The sequence below is a fragment of the Notamacropus eugenii genome, chromosome 5, assembly GCF_028372415.1.
Source record: "Notamacropus eugenii isolate mMacEug1 chromosome 5, mMacEug1.pri_v2, whole genome shotgun sequence".
Classification (NCBI taxonomy): Eukaryota; Metazoa; Chordata; class Mammalia; order Diprotodontia; family Macropodidae; genus Notamacropus; species Notamacropus eugenii.
The window spans coordinates 45,451,563-45,466,716 of record NC_092876.1 but is presented as its reverse complement, the minus strand read 5'-3'; the positions used below and the strand labels follow the sequence as shown (position 1 = coordinate 45,466,716).

At 41.1% G+C, this 15,154-nt stretch overlaps 1 protein-coding gene across 1 annotated transcript in view; it reads right to left on the bottom strand.

The window, feature by feature from the left end:
* The window catches only part of LOC140504140 (calmodulin-binding transcription activator 1-like), a 1,000,289-nt gene extending 988,763 nt beyond the window's left edge, over nt 1–11,526 (bottom strand). Inside the window, exon 1 of the mRNA XM_072608745.1 lies at nt 9,180–11,526. The gene's annotated coding sequence lies outside the window, so the exon portion shown is untranslated. The remainder of the gene's footprint in view (nt 1–9,179) is intronic.
* Between the last annotated feature and the right edge of the window lie 3,628 nt (nt 11,527–15,154).

Here is a 15,154-nt window from a genome sequence, read left to right as displayed (position 1 = left end):
ATACTTTGGAGCTGCCTATCCTCCACAGTCAATACGAAAAAATGAAAATAATGGTAACACAAAGACCTCTGTTGGGGTCATCCCAAGTTGTCTGTACCCAGGGCTAGCCTCTAATGATGCTCTTTAGATCCTTAAAGGAAAAGAGCCAGTATTTTCTCCAGGGATCCCCAACACCACCTTGTCTAGGATGAAATGAGTCAGGCCTGGAAGAATTCATTCCCCCCTCCCCAGCCAGAGGTTAAGAGAAGATTAAGCTCCAGCCCATCCACAGAGGTATGGAGTGCATTCAGAGCATTATAAATCTGCTGGTGCAGAAGGCCTCTTTCCTCATTTGTTAGTCAGCGATGTGTGAAAATGTTAATGAAGGGAGCTATAATCTATGAGAATTTCACTATTAAAATTTAGTTCACGTCTGAAGGCTTCTGCTTACACGCAGCCCACTGTACATCAATCCTTCCCGTGTGCGGCTAATAATAGACGTAATTGCCTCACTCCGTCTAGCCACCTTCACCCTAGCAATTCCAAGATTTGCTGGAACTGTTATTGTAGAAATTATTTTCATTCTATTAACTTTGAATTTTATTATATGTATTCTTAAAAGAAAATAAATGTAGGAAGATGGTAAGTGCATATCTGGTCCCCAATGCAAGTATTTTTTAAAATATAACATAATGACAAAAGGCACTGGAGTAAGATGATATAATGGTCCCTTTCCCTTATTGAAAACCTAAATTGAGTTTTGCATTATCAAGTGTATAAAGCAGTTTCTTTCCTTTCATGGGGGATGTTGGCCGTTCTAGCATTAGGGTCATCTACCTTGTGATTGTTGAGTTATCTTCGGGGATCAGGGCAGGGCCCACCTTTGTGGAATCACAAAGTTCCAAGCATTGGCATTCTACTTCCCTCTTCCCCTTTGTGCCTTGGAAGTATTTAGCATGGTACCTGATACACAGTAAGCACTTAATAAAGGCTTGTTTCATTGCTTCCTTCCTTCTATCCCATTATAGGATGATTCGTTGGAATCTATGCCCTGGGAGATTTGCAGGCAGCCCTTCTCCAGTCCCTATTCTATTAACCCATTGGTCTTCTCTAACTGAACTGCCAGACAGGCTTAACAAAGCCATTAGACAACTTAGTGGAGTGGGACAAAAGCTAGATGCTTCTCTCAGGACTGGGAGACCAACCCAATGTCCACTTGGGTTCTGAGATCCAGGAGACCAACTTTCTCCCCAAACTCACAGATCATAGGGATGGAACCTATGATTTCATTGGTACAGGGGACTTTCAAGTGGAGAAACTTCCTTCTCAAGTGAGGAAACTTAGCCATCCTCCTGAACACTTAAATGTTCCTTTCCAAGGTCAACATCTTCCTTCTCTGTTTATCTGGTGTGTGTGCCTAAATCCAATTCATACCCAAGTAAAGACATTATTCCATGAAGAGGACCCTCTTCAAAGCAAAGATTGAGCAACCTAGTTATTGTCCACCATTAGACTGGGAGAATTAGCACATTGTAAGCATTTAATAAATGCTGATTGATTAAGTGATTGAGTGATTGATTGACTCTCTGTATACCCACTGTATCCTCTAATATAATGTAAACTTGGTGTAGGAACTGTTCCAATGTTTGTCCTTTTATCTCTAGGAACCCATACAGTACCTTGCATGCAGCAGGTACTTAAAAAGTGTTTGTGGAAGAGATTTCAGAGAGCATTTAGCTTCAGCTCCCAGTACTGACATGGATTCATTAAAGTGAAGAGGACTTGCCCAAAGGAAGAACCATGGCACAGTAAAAAGAGTCTAAGAGCTAGCATTTATATAGCATCTTAAGGTTTGCAAAGTACTTTACAAATATTGTCTCACTCAATCCTCACAACAACACTGGGAAGTAGGTGTTATCATTATCCCCATTTTCTAGATGAAGAAACTGAGGCATACAGAGCTTAAGTGATGTTCTCAGGGTCACACAACTGGGAAGTGTCTGAGGACAGATTTTAATTCAGGGCTACCTGACTCCATGCCCAGCACTCTAGCCACTGACCCACCTAGCTGTTTTTGGACTCAGAACCAGAGAGAAATGAGTGCAAATCCTCCCTCAGACATATTACTAGGTGCATGACCATGGGGAAGTCACTAAACTTCTCCCATATGTAAAATGAGGGGGTTGCACTCAATGACTTCTAAAATCCCTCCTAGCTCTAACTCTCTGATCCTAAGTCCCAAAGCTAGTAAGTTATAGACCAAAAGGCTCAGATCTAAGAGAATCATGGTCTTGGAAGGACCATGGGAGCCATCTTAGTCCAGAATCCCTGACTTCCTTGAAAGCTGAGCTCCGGTGCCATCTCCTCCACGAAGCCTCTCTTCTTTGCCTTGCTTCCTTGGTTTCTTTCAGGTGCAATTCCCCCTTTTTCAGGAGGTCTTTCCCCATTCACCCAGTTGCCCTTGCCTTCTCCTTTACAGTTCCTTCTGATCTACACTTGGTGAAGCTATGATCCTCTGATTCTAATACATTACAAACTGGAGCCCAACTCATATAACAGGAGCACTTAGACCACCACTGTTTTCTACTCTACCCTACAAAGAGAATACAAAGTAGGTATCCCTACAAATCTCCACAGATCTTTGCCCAGGTAACTCAAAGACACAGAAATGAAAAAATAAAATACAGAATTATTTCTAGGCGATATTCCTACAAATCACTCCATGCATGACAAATTGTTGTCTCCAGGTTTTGAAGGCCATGGTATGCCGTCAGACCTTGGGTGGGCCTGGGTAAGAGCCCTCAGCACTGTTAAGGAAAAAGCAGAGCTCATCTCTCAGCTGTGACCCCTGCCAAGGCCAACACTCACACACGCACACACACACACACACACACACACACACACACACACACACACACACACACACACACACATATCCACCCACAGGTAACTTGGGCCTCCGCAAGCACCTGATTTCCAGACAGCAGGGGACGGGGGCGGAGAAACAGGCCCTTGGGGAAATGGGCTACATGAGGCTGTGACGTGAGAAGCTATAAAGGGAGGGCACCAGCAGAGGGACAAGCTGCCCCGAGACTGGCTAGTCTCCTCTCCTTCAGTGGAGGGGGTTGTGTCTGTGTTCTCTAGGGTACCAGTTTCAAGGCTGGCACTGTTCGTGACCTTGAGGAAGGACTCACAGTTTGAGTACTGAGAGGAAATGCTCAGTATACTTAAGAAGAAGTAAGGGGCTCTCATCAAGGGGGTGGAAGGCAAGGAGGAAACACTTGTTCCAAGTGCTACAACGTTCCTCCAGCATCTCCTCCACATCCCTAGAGAAGGGCCCAGGGATGAAAGGGGAGGGATGATAGGTGATGGATTAAAGATCACAGATTTAGAACTCATATGATGTGGAGTCCAAACCTCTCATTTTACTACTAGAGAAACTGAGGCCCTGGAGGTATGCCCAGGGTCATGCTAAAGGACCTCAGTAGACAACAAGTCTATTCTATACCTGAAGAAAGGATACATCCACAGCATGCATAGCCAGTGCTCAGCCATCCTTTGACTGAAGACTAACAGGGAGGAGGAATCTAAGACATAGCAAGGCAACTACTTTGTAACTTAGTCCCACTGCTCCTAGTTCTTTCCTTGGGTGCTCCACAACACGCATCTACGGGGCTCCTTAGTGCACAGACCACTAGGCCTGGAGTCAGGAAGACTCATATTCCTGAGTTCAAATCCAGCCTCAGACACTTCCTAGCTGTGTGACCCTGGGCAAGTCACTTAACCTTGTTTGCCCCAGTTTCCTTATCTGTAAAAGGAGCTGAAGAAGGAAATGGCGAACCACTCCAGTATCTCTGTCAAGAAAATCCCAAATGAGGTCACAAAGTGTCAGGCACAACTGAAAATGACTAAACAAAAACAAATTCTATCCCCCCTCAGTATTCTCTTCTCTAGACTAAACATCCCTGTTTCCTTGAAGGATACTTATTTAGCAGGAACTCAAGGCTCTTCACCGTTTTGGTGTCCTTCCTTTGGATGTTCTCTAACTTATTAATACATCTTCTAAAAAAGCAGCCCTCCAAAAGACACATGATTTTCCTTATTTCCTCTTCCCTGGTTAGATCACATGTTCAAAAGGTAGAAAGGGCACATAACTGGATCAAGGCAAGAAGTCCATTTGATACGGTTCAACCAAAATCATGTCAAGGTTGTCTTCCATGTCAAAACCTCTGAATCCTGGAATCATTGCTCCCACCTATAGCTGCTGACCTAAACCCATATGAACCAATCCCAGAGTAAAATTTCAGTTTCCTCTTTTCTTTCGCTGCCCCAAGAGTGGAAATATTGCCACCGAGTCATGCAACAAAGGTTCTCTGAGCACTACTGTTCAGTCACGTTCAGTCATGTCCTACTCTTCATGATCTCATTTGGGGTTTTCTTGGCAAGATATGGAAGTAGTTTGCCATTTCTTTCTCCAGCAGAGGAAATTGAGGCAAACAGGGTTAAGTGACTTGCCTAGGCTCACATAGCTAGTAAGCATCTGAGGCTGGATTTGAACACAGGAAGATGAGTCGTCCTGACTCCAGGCCTAGAGCTCTATCCATTTCATCACCTAACTTGAATATGAATCTTAGTTCTCCTAGCACCTGTGTGACCTTGGGCAAACTATTTAAATCACTCTGGATATCAAGGTTTCTTCATCTGTAAAATGAAAGGTTTGAAGTAAATAACCTCTAAGGTCACTTCCAACTCAAATAAATTTAAGTTCCTATGCTCTCTAAGCCTCAATTTTTCTCATCTGTAAAAATGAGCTAGATGACCTAAGTTTTCTTCCTGCTATAGATTTTCAGGATATTAGGAAACACCTTGTTTTCCAGAGCTAAGGCTCAGCAAGTAAGCTATGTTCTGAACTTGGCATAACAACAATCCTTTGTGCTCACTCTCTGGATAATCTCACCCTGTGGCAAAATCACATAATTATTGTGCTGCTTTCAGCAACCCTAGGTGTTCTCTGAGCTTGGACAAGCACTGGACAAGATTGTACAAGTATCAATGTTCTGAGTATGAAGCTCTGTTATGAATCAAACTTGTCTCATTGTGGCTGTTACTCCTCACTGTCAGGACTACAGCTCAGTGCATAGCCATTGGTATAAGTACTGAGATCTCTCCACAGTGCCTCAAGTGCCCCCACTGGGGGGGAGGGTGCCCACATGTATCTAGATCCCTCCTTGCTTGCAAGCCATTTGCCTCATTTTTAAATTAAACCTCTGATTCCTGACTCTCCTGTCTCTAGCCTGCTCTGTTCACCTCCAGCCATCCACAGGTTAGAGGCCAATTCAGTCTAGTTAACATTAATTGATATCATAAGTGGGATTGAACTTGGAACTGGGGCCATTGGACTTTCTGGTACCAGTGGGATCAGAATAGGTACCACCTGAGATTTATTTCTTCAGAGTCTGATCCTCCTCATTGGGTGAGTCCTCCATCTTTCTCTCTGTTTCATGCCCAAGCTCTTGCCTTGCTCAAGCTTGCAATTTTTGTGAGGAAAACTCTGGGGTCCTCCAGTGATCTGATTTGACTCAGATCACTCTGGTAAGGATATCCTTTCTTAAACTGCACACCTTTGTTAATTGGTCCCTCTGCATGACTGTATTTTTAAACTGCATGCCTCTATATAGTTGTAATTGTGTGCCTCTGTTAAAAACAAGTAAAGTTAAGACTGTAACTGCACTCTTAGTTAAAAACTATCTGTGTCTGCTTGTATCTGTCTTGTCATTTTGTCTGTTTGTGTCTTTGTAAAATGTAAAATATCTGTGTCATGATTGTGTTTGTAGATTCCGTTACCTTGAAAGATTTAAAATGCAGCCAAGCCAGAAAAACTTCTAAGGATTGTGGCCAAAGAGTTTAGAACACTGGAAAAGATTAATGAACTTTTGTACTTGAAGCAATTGTCCCAATAAGCAGGACTAGCTCCTACTTTAAGCTTTCCATGGGAGATTAGGTAATAAGAAAAAAGTCAGATAATCAAAGTTTATAGAACTGCTTAAAACATCTTAGCATATTTTGAATGTTTAAAGATTTGTCATTTTTAAAATAACAGGGAAAACTCCTGAGATTTGGGGTAATTTCAGGATCTCATTCCTTTCTGAAATATCTTAGTAAGTTTCAGAGTATAATTCTGTAAAATCTGTTTTAAGAAAAAATAAGAATTAAATTTCATAAAAGTTAAAAGGAAATGGCAAGATTAATAGCCTCATTGTTCTAGGTTAATGAAGGAAGGCAGCTAGTTTGGAGGTAATCTCAGAGTGAAGAAAGAAAAAAAAATGGTAAACAGTTTTCACTTTATAGCAATCCCTTGTTAACCATTCCTTGGCCATGCCTATGATTCCACCAGGTCAAAGACCCTTCTCCTTCTTATTCTGTTTACCCCTCTCATCTCAGATCAGATTCCCAAATACAAGTGTTGAAAAAAATGCTGGAAAAATGTAGGGAAACTTGAATTATGTTCTCATTGCAGAAATTTATTATCTTTGATTGCCTCCATTTTCTGATCTGTAAAGAGAAAAATAATAATGGTACCCACCTCCCAGGGCTGTTGTAAGGTTTAAAATAATATAATGATTTTGTTTAACATAGTGGCTGGCATATGCTAAGCACTACATTATTATTATTTCTCTAATTGAATGTAATTGTTCCATGCCTGATAATTCTAAAATGGGTTTAAATGTCAAAGGTAATAAGATTAATGATTTTTATATGGGATAATTGATGTCATCTGAAGTTTTGTTTCATATTTTAACTGCATGGTATTGTTTGTGTTATTACTGTATTTCTAATTTCTCTTATATTGTGAAATTTGGGAGACCATTATAACAGAAATGCTGTTAGACAAAACAACTTTTTAATCTGGATGTTGTTGCACATGAATTGGGCTTTTAAAAGGATGTGATAAAAAAAGATATTTGAAAACTGTTAAATTTTGTTAATAATAAGTTTACTATAACAGCAAATTTTCATCTGAAAATTCTTGGCTATTATGAAAGTGTAGAGGGTGGTTTAAAGATGTTATATCAACATAATGACAATGAGTCAATTATCTGGTATTCGCTGTTATGTCTGAAGCCCCAGTATATGGGCAGTTTTAATTTATAAGTAAAAGATAAATGAAATGTTAACTGTTAGGGAAACAGCAGGAAAGATATTCAAGCCTAAGTTGTAGTTAATGAATTTTGGTTTTTAAGGAAAAAATTCCTGGGACTATAATGTACCGTTGTTTTGAGATCTGATCACCAGGAAAGTTGTCTGAATTGTCATGAAGCCAATAGTAGAAAATGACGTACTGCAGGCTGGGAACTGCTAAAGGTGGATGTCAGTGCCTGGGAAAAGTTTGAGGGATAACTTTGGCATGAACTAAAGTAGAATCCTCCTGACTATTTCCCCATTATGCTATTTCCTTTCCCAAAAAGAAGTTTCCCCATGTGGTTAATTCTCAGCTTTACTTTTAACACCCTGTGACTACATGATTGGCTATCAAATATGATGTGTGCCTGGAATCAAACAGAGCTAAGGGAGTTTTTCCTCCCGTTATGATATATGATATTGTTATAACTATATCCCTCCTTTTTCTTTTATAGCAAATTTCTATAATTAATAAGTTTTGTAAGTACAATACTAAGTCCATTAAATAATAGATTGAAGCTGAAATATCTCTGAGTTACTATAATAGGATGCAAGTATGACTATCGTACAATTTTAACTTATATTTGTAGTCAAATTATAACATAGGGATGATATTCTCCTAAGGGAGAAATGATTAGACAAAGTAACAAGACAAAGATGTAATTTAAAAGTTTTCTAAATAAATGGAATGGTAAATTTTGAGAAAAGCAACAGGATTATATGATTGGACACCAAATTTATCATGGAAATTCAGACTTTCAGTATGTTTTAGTAATAAGGTCTCAACACTGGACTAAAAATTTATACATAAATTGTATGAATAGTGGTAAAGAAAGTGAAGTTATTTTCCCATTATTAAAGTATCTTTCTGAAAATTTTAGAAGGCAGAAGAGCTCATTTTATGGTTGGACCCTCACAAATTTTTAAGATTCTTATATCAGGTATAGGATTTAGGTGAGGATAGAAACAGCAAATGGTATATAGACTTAAATTCTCTGAAGTTTCAACATTGAAGAATGAAATTTACTAAATAATATTAAGTCAAAATTACCTAGGAACCTCTAGACTTGGAACCAGAGAGGCAGAACCTCCTTTAGAGCTGTCCTGAGAATAAAGCCTATTGTCCAAGAAAAGATATGTGGGAACCAGAAAACTATGTGAGACATCAAAATGGGACACAAAATGTGCTGATTAAATGGACATTGAAAATGGGTTATTAGAATACATGCAGACTTGATGTTAATTAATATTGGTGTTTTGGTCCTTTGTATTGCTTTGGTCTTTTGTCTCAAGATGTTTATGTTTAAGTTTTCTCAGTTACCATGGTGACATGTAAATCTCCCTTCTCAAAACAAGTCCTTTGTGAGCTCTCTAAGTAGTTTGATCTGTAACATGACATTGATGTGATTTGATTTAAAATAACCATGATTATGAATTTATGAAAAACCTTATTGCATTGTTTGAACCTAGTCTTCCATAGATGGGAAACTGGACCATGTCTCTGTGCTATTTAGAGATGCTCACCAGAAACTCAGATCCAAAGATATCCGATATAAGGAGTTTTCTCACAATTGTCAATCAATCATTGTTTCTAGGGGTCCCTACCAGGTCTTTTTGACTACTCCCACAGCTACCAAACCTGTGGGTTTGGACTCCTGGATCATCTGAAGAAAGTCCCTGCTCCTGAGTGGACAGCAGAACCCTCTGAGGACCTCAAGATTAATCAGTTACAGACCCAGAAGCAGAAGACACCCTGAAAAGACAGCTGTCCCCAGATTCCAGATAAGAGCCGAATCTACTGTCCTAGTTTTTTTTCCTTTTGTTATGTGATCAACCACCAAGGCTGTGATTCAAGCAGGTGTTGGCATTTTCTTTCTACATTCTTGGCCCTCCTCTCTTTTCAGCTTGTAAGCAAACAATGCATAGCAATGATACCTGGGACACATTTTTCCCCAATAAGTCCCCTCAAGGAACTGGGTAACATTTCATCCTGGCCCAATGGGTTCTTGGCTTATACTCACCTCTCCCTTATTATCCAGAAGGGGGGAGTCTTTCAGACCCCCTTCCTTTGGTCAGAAGAGGGAAATGTTGGGATATTAGGAGATACCTTGTTTTCTAGAGGTAAGACCCAGTAAGCAGGCTGCGCCCAGAGCTTGGCATAACAATAATCCTTCACGCTCACTCTCTGGAAAAATCACACAATTATGGTATTGCTTTGACCAGCACCAGGTGTTCTCTGAGCTTGGATAAGCTCAGACAAATACCCATGTTCCGGTCATGAAGCCCTGCTATGAATCAAACTTGTCTCATGGTTGCTGTTATCCCTCATTGTCAGGGCTACAGCTCATTGTGCAGCCATTGGTTGTTGAGATTTGGCCACACTAAAGTGGGTCTCCCCATCAGGGGTGGGGCCCTGGCACATGTGTCTAGATCTCCTCCTTGCTTGCAAGCTGTTTCCCTCACTTTGAAATTAAATTTCTGTTTGATTCCTGACTCTCCAATCTTTAGCCTGCTTTACAAGATCAACTGTGATCTTTATGCCCTCTAAAATCTCTTCGATTCACAGGCTATGATCTTATGAGCCCTCCCAGAGCTGTTTACATTTTCAGATGAAGAAACCCAAAACAATGGCCTTCCAAAGGTAGAATTTTAGGCAGTACAGAATGAAAATAGGAGGGGGATTTTTGGAATGAGGGTAGGTTTCTTCTGCCCTTTAAGCCATAACAGGTAGTTGGCCTCCGAATTTTCCTACACATGCTCCTCCTCTTGCTTGGCTCAAGAGGTAATAGGGAAATGAAAGAGGAAGTAGTCCACCCCCAGGGGACCTCAGCCCAAATTACTGCTCCCCATCTAGTGAGCTTTAATTTTCTTCTAATTTTAGGACTATAGTAGGCCTCTTAGAACCCCTGTAAGTGTTTTAGGGAGCCAGTAATGGTCCCATACTAAAATAATTCACCCAACACTATAATTTTAGTACCACCATCAAAATGAAATAATGGCTGTTTACTAAGTTACACCTTTCAAATGACCTTCATATGAATACAAATTGTGGCTGGAAATTCTAAAAGCTGCTTTATTCCAGAAGGCAGCAAATTGCAGGGACTCAAGAGCACCCACCCCTTATTCTCCAAGATTCCCCCACAGAAACACACATTTTCAATGGTGCTCTTTTTTCTGGAGCTGTTAGAGACTTATTTAGAGCCTCTGTTGCTGAGCTGAATAGCCTTGACCAGAGAAAATAAAAGAGGGAGGTAGAAGAGACAAATGCCTGGAAGATACAGAAGAACTGGTGCTAGGCCAGCCTTCTGGGCCTTCAAACATTAGGAGAACCAGAGAATTATGGGGAACGCTGTTTCCCCCCAAGGAAAAAAATGAAAAAAAACAACATACAGAGATGTCAATCCACCAAGGACAGCCCTCCAAGGTGTGGGTGCTCAGAAGAGAGCTCTTAGAATCCTAGAAAAACAGCGCTGAAAGGGCCCTTAGCGATCATTTAGTCCCATCTCCTCATTCTGTGGGGGAGGAAATCCAGCTTGGAGTCATCTTTAATTTATCCCCCTCTTTTGTCCCAACACATCTAGTTAGTCATAAGATCAGAGCTGGAAAGAATCTTAGAGGTCACCTACACCAACCCCTTCATTTTACTGAGTAGAATTGAGGCCCCAAAGAGGGAACAGAACTTGCCCATAATTAGACAGGTCGGATTTAATAGAGCCAGGTTCTCTGATCTCAAAACTAGCATGATTTCTGCTTTATTCTGTGAGACCAGTGAGGTTGAGGGATCTGTCCAAGGTCACACAAATACTGGGATTCTCTAACATCACATCCAACACAATTTTTACTGCCTTTTATTAGTTCATGAGTTCCTGGAGGGCAGGGACTGTCTTGTGCCTTTCTTTGTATCCCCAGGAGCTTAGCAGGGTACCTGGTACCTGGCCCTTAATAAATTGTCTATTGCCTGAATGAATGACTTTAATTAGTCCTGCTCACTGTTGGTCACTCCTTCATGTGAGGTGCAACATCCAAGGCAAAAGCCCTCAACTTCTCCACTGAATTGAGCAATGGCTCCCACATCAATTAACGTGGATACAAAGATCCCAGACTTCTTAGATCTGAGGTATAGACTAGGTTTGAATATTATCTTAACTAATTTAGTAAAGCGCCTTGATCAGTAAGGGGGTAAGAGCAGATGACATCATATAGGAAAATGTTCTGTGATTGGTTGAAACAAATCAGTCATATTCCAGGGAGCTTTCGATAAAACAAGACAACTTGGAATCCAGTATTCCAACAGCAAACCTGTCTCAAGGTGAAAAGGTACCAACTAATCCCCTGAGAAGAAATCACTTGGGAGAGAGGCAGAGGAAGTCTCCCCCTCAACTTTCAAAAGACTTTAAGATTTGTTCTTCATATCACCAACCCATGAAGCAACAAAAAAAGAAAAAATGGCCCCTGGTGCTGTGTAAACCCTTTCAGCTTTCAGAGGGGCCATCATAGTGGGATAGAAAAGATGGCAGAGGGAGTTAAGACTCACAAATTTTTTAGATGATTCATAAATATTAATTTAAGTGTTATTATCCTGAGTGTGAGCATCAATGTTGAACAGTGAATAGAATACTGACCTTGAAGCCAGGGTGACCTGGGTTCAAGTTCTGTTTCTGACATATAAGACAAATCACTTAACTTCTCAGAGCTCTCGGCAGTTTCAGAGAGGATGCTATCCTGCATTGGCAGAGAGAGTGTCCTCACCTGGGAGTTCCCTATACCAATAAACTCACAGGCCCAGTCTCTCTCCCTACAATAAATGAGTATCTACTAGCTTGAGCATCCTAAGTCATAATGCTATGTCACACATACTTTGGTGATTCCCCATTGCCTGCAAGATAAAGCCTATTAGGACCCCAAGTCATCACAGCCAGACCCAACTGTTTCCCCACCTTCTCACCCCAGTACTCCCTAGCTCCAACTCTTCATTCTGTCAGACAAACCTTACACATTCCCTCTCTCTGCTTCTCAGCTTATTCTGTTCCCCACCCGCCACTCAGGCTGCTCTTTCCTTCCCATTCTTTAAGTCACAGATCAAGCTCTACCTTATCCATAAAACATTCTGGAGAGTACAAAAAACCAGACTATCCTTGTATGCCATGTCTAGCCTCAGAAATCAACTAGACTAGCCCATTCCTCAAAACAAATTCCCATTACAACATCCGACAAGTAGGCATCCAGTCTATGTTTGAAAAACTTTCTAGTGGAAGGAGAGTACACTCTCTTAAGCAGTCCATTCCTCTTAATCACCTTAGTCAAGGGTTCTTTTTTACCTCTGTCAACTTGTAGTAATAATAATATTAAAAATACAAAATATTCCTAACCTCCAAACTATGTAGAATTAAAAAATTCTCAAAAAATAGGCTCCTAGCAGAAGAAATTCAAACTCTTGTGGGAACAGAAAAAAGTATGCATCATCCCCACCATCTTGTCTGCTACTGAAATTGTCCTAAAGATGCTCGCATCTACAGAGGTCTACAGAGGAGCCACATTTTCATTCAGTTGCTAACAATGATCATTTTGCCCATCTGAATAATGGTTTCCCAAACATTAAACATGGAAGGCTCCCAACAGGACAGGGATTTGTCCAAGGAACATTTCTCTTTGAGTCCCATCATATGTAAAGATGAGAATCACTCCCTCAAAAAATCAAAAATAACAATAATAATAGATTATGTTTGTGCAGACTTTAAGGATCACAAAGCACATTGTACATGTATGTACATTAGCTGCCTTGGGAGATGGTGTTGCTTCTTATTGGGAAGTCTTCAAGTAAAAACTAGGTGACCATTTGTCAAGTATGATGTAGAGAGAATTGCTGTTCAAGGTCAAGTTGGGCTAGGTGGCCCCAGGAAGTCCCTTCCAACTCTGTGGTCTCACTCAATTGTCCCAACAATCCAGAGAAGTCAATACTCTGGGGCTCAGAGAGATGAAGTAGCTCACTCATGCACCACCCAGTTAATGAGTGCCAGAGAGTAACTCCACGACCAGAGCTCTCTCTATGATGCCACACCGTCACCCTCTTGACTCCTAAAATATCAACTATCTATACCACTCATTGGACTATTAAGGACTATCTTCTGAGTCTATGCCATCAGATTTAATATGCCAACTTGTTAACTGAACTGCTCTGCACTCTCCTCTCTCCCCAACAATATCACAGACTTAGTGCTAGAAGGAATCTTGGAGGTTGTGTCCAAACTCCTAATTTTACAGATGAAGAAACTGAGGTCCAGAGAAGTTAAGTGATTTGCCTGTGATTGTGCATAGAGAATAAGGTGGGATAAAAACTCAAGTCTTCTTAACTCCAAGTCTATCAATACAGCCACTATACCATGCTTTTCTCTTTTTTATACTTTCTTATAAGAGATGATTCTCTAGAGAAGGAAGCATGGGATATAATTTAAAGTGAAGGTAACATAAAACAAAAGATATCAACAGTGAGTGGAGAGAGGGGGGAGGGACAAAAGAAGAGAAAGAAAGAAAGAGAGAGAGAGAAAGAGAGGGAGAGAGAGAGAGAGAGAGAGAGAGAGAGAGAGAGATCAACAAGTCCCAGCAATATATTCTTCAAAGGGAACATTGCATATGCTTCCATATCCCTCACCAGTGCTTAGCCCACAGCAGTTACAAGATAATAATGGATGGACATGGATGGATATCAGAGACATATCACTTGACCAAATCCGTGCATGAGGACAGGAAGTCCTGAGAGGTCCAACCTGTTCTACCCATCAGTTGGCAGGGGAAGAGGGTAAAGAATTAGTGCTGTGATCAAGGTCCATTCAGTTCCACAGCCTTCAAGTGGGTGGTATACTAACTCAAAAATACTTTTTTCCATGTAGATGAAAGGTTTTTCTTTAAAATTCCAAGCTGCAGAAACAGTAGCTCTAAATTCCACTGGGGCCACCAAATAAAGATGCTCTGCAGTCCAATTTGACATGGCTCAGTGATCACCCCCAGACCCAATTCAATCCTTTCAGAAAAACATGTATACTTCCTTGCCCAGCTCAGGGGCCTCTGTTCCCTTTTCACAAGAGTTGCCAATAAACCACAATCTTGAAACACACATGAAATCCCCCAAGAACACTAGCTAGCCTGCTGCTGAATCCAAGTGCTTACAATGGCCTCCATGCCTCTCTTCCTTCCAATCCAACCACATCCCACTCCCCTATTCAACTACCAAGTAAGACAACCCCTTCCTTTGAGAAGGAAACAGGACATTTTGAGAGATGTCTCATGATTCCTGGTTCCCACCACCACCCCCAACCACTAACAACTTTGCTAGTTGAAGAAAATGCCACACTCTGGGAACACAACAGTAATTTGGACCAGTTCCTCACCTTGTTCAAGAAAAATTGCATGCCTTCAATGGAAAAAACAAAACAAAACCCAACCAGCATCTCTGCTCTATGTGCAGTTCCATTTAATGTTTACTTTACATTAACCCTCTGAGCCCAGAGACTCTCTGGTTGGTCTGCACTGAGCAGAGTTATTGGTCCAAGTATTTTAAAAAATAGATGCAACCTCAGACCCTAAGAAACTGAAGGGATATTATGGGAATACACAGCTGTACTGTTTTCTTACTCCATGAAAAATAGGATTTTTCTCTCTCCCATTTCCCCCCTGCTGGTCCCTTTTCCCTGCCTTTCCTGTGTACCTCACCTGAGGACAATGTTGCTGCTCTTAGAGCTCAGACACAAAGAACAGCTCGGATCTTTCTATTACAAATGAGCTCCCTGACAATCACCTAAGCAGAGTTACTAGAATCCCAGTGGCCCCAGTGGCTTTGCTGGGAGCCCAGCAGATTCAAGCTTCCTTCTCTGTTCAAGCCAGCTTGACATTTTGGATTCAATTCAACCCAGGGAGAGCCCCAAATGGTGATTGGAGGCTTCTAACTGGCTATGCGTACCCTACATCAGTGTCTGTCTCCTTAGCTGATATTAACAATGAC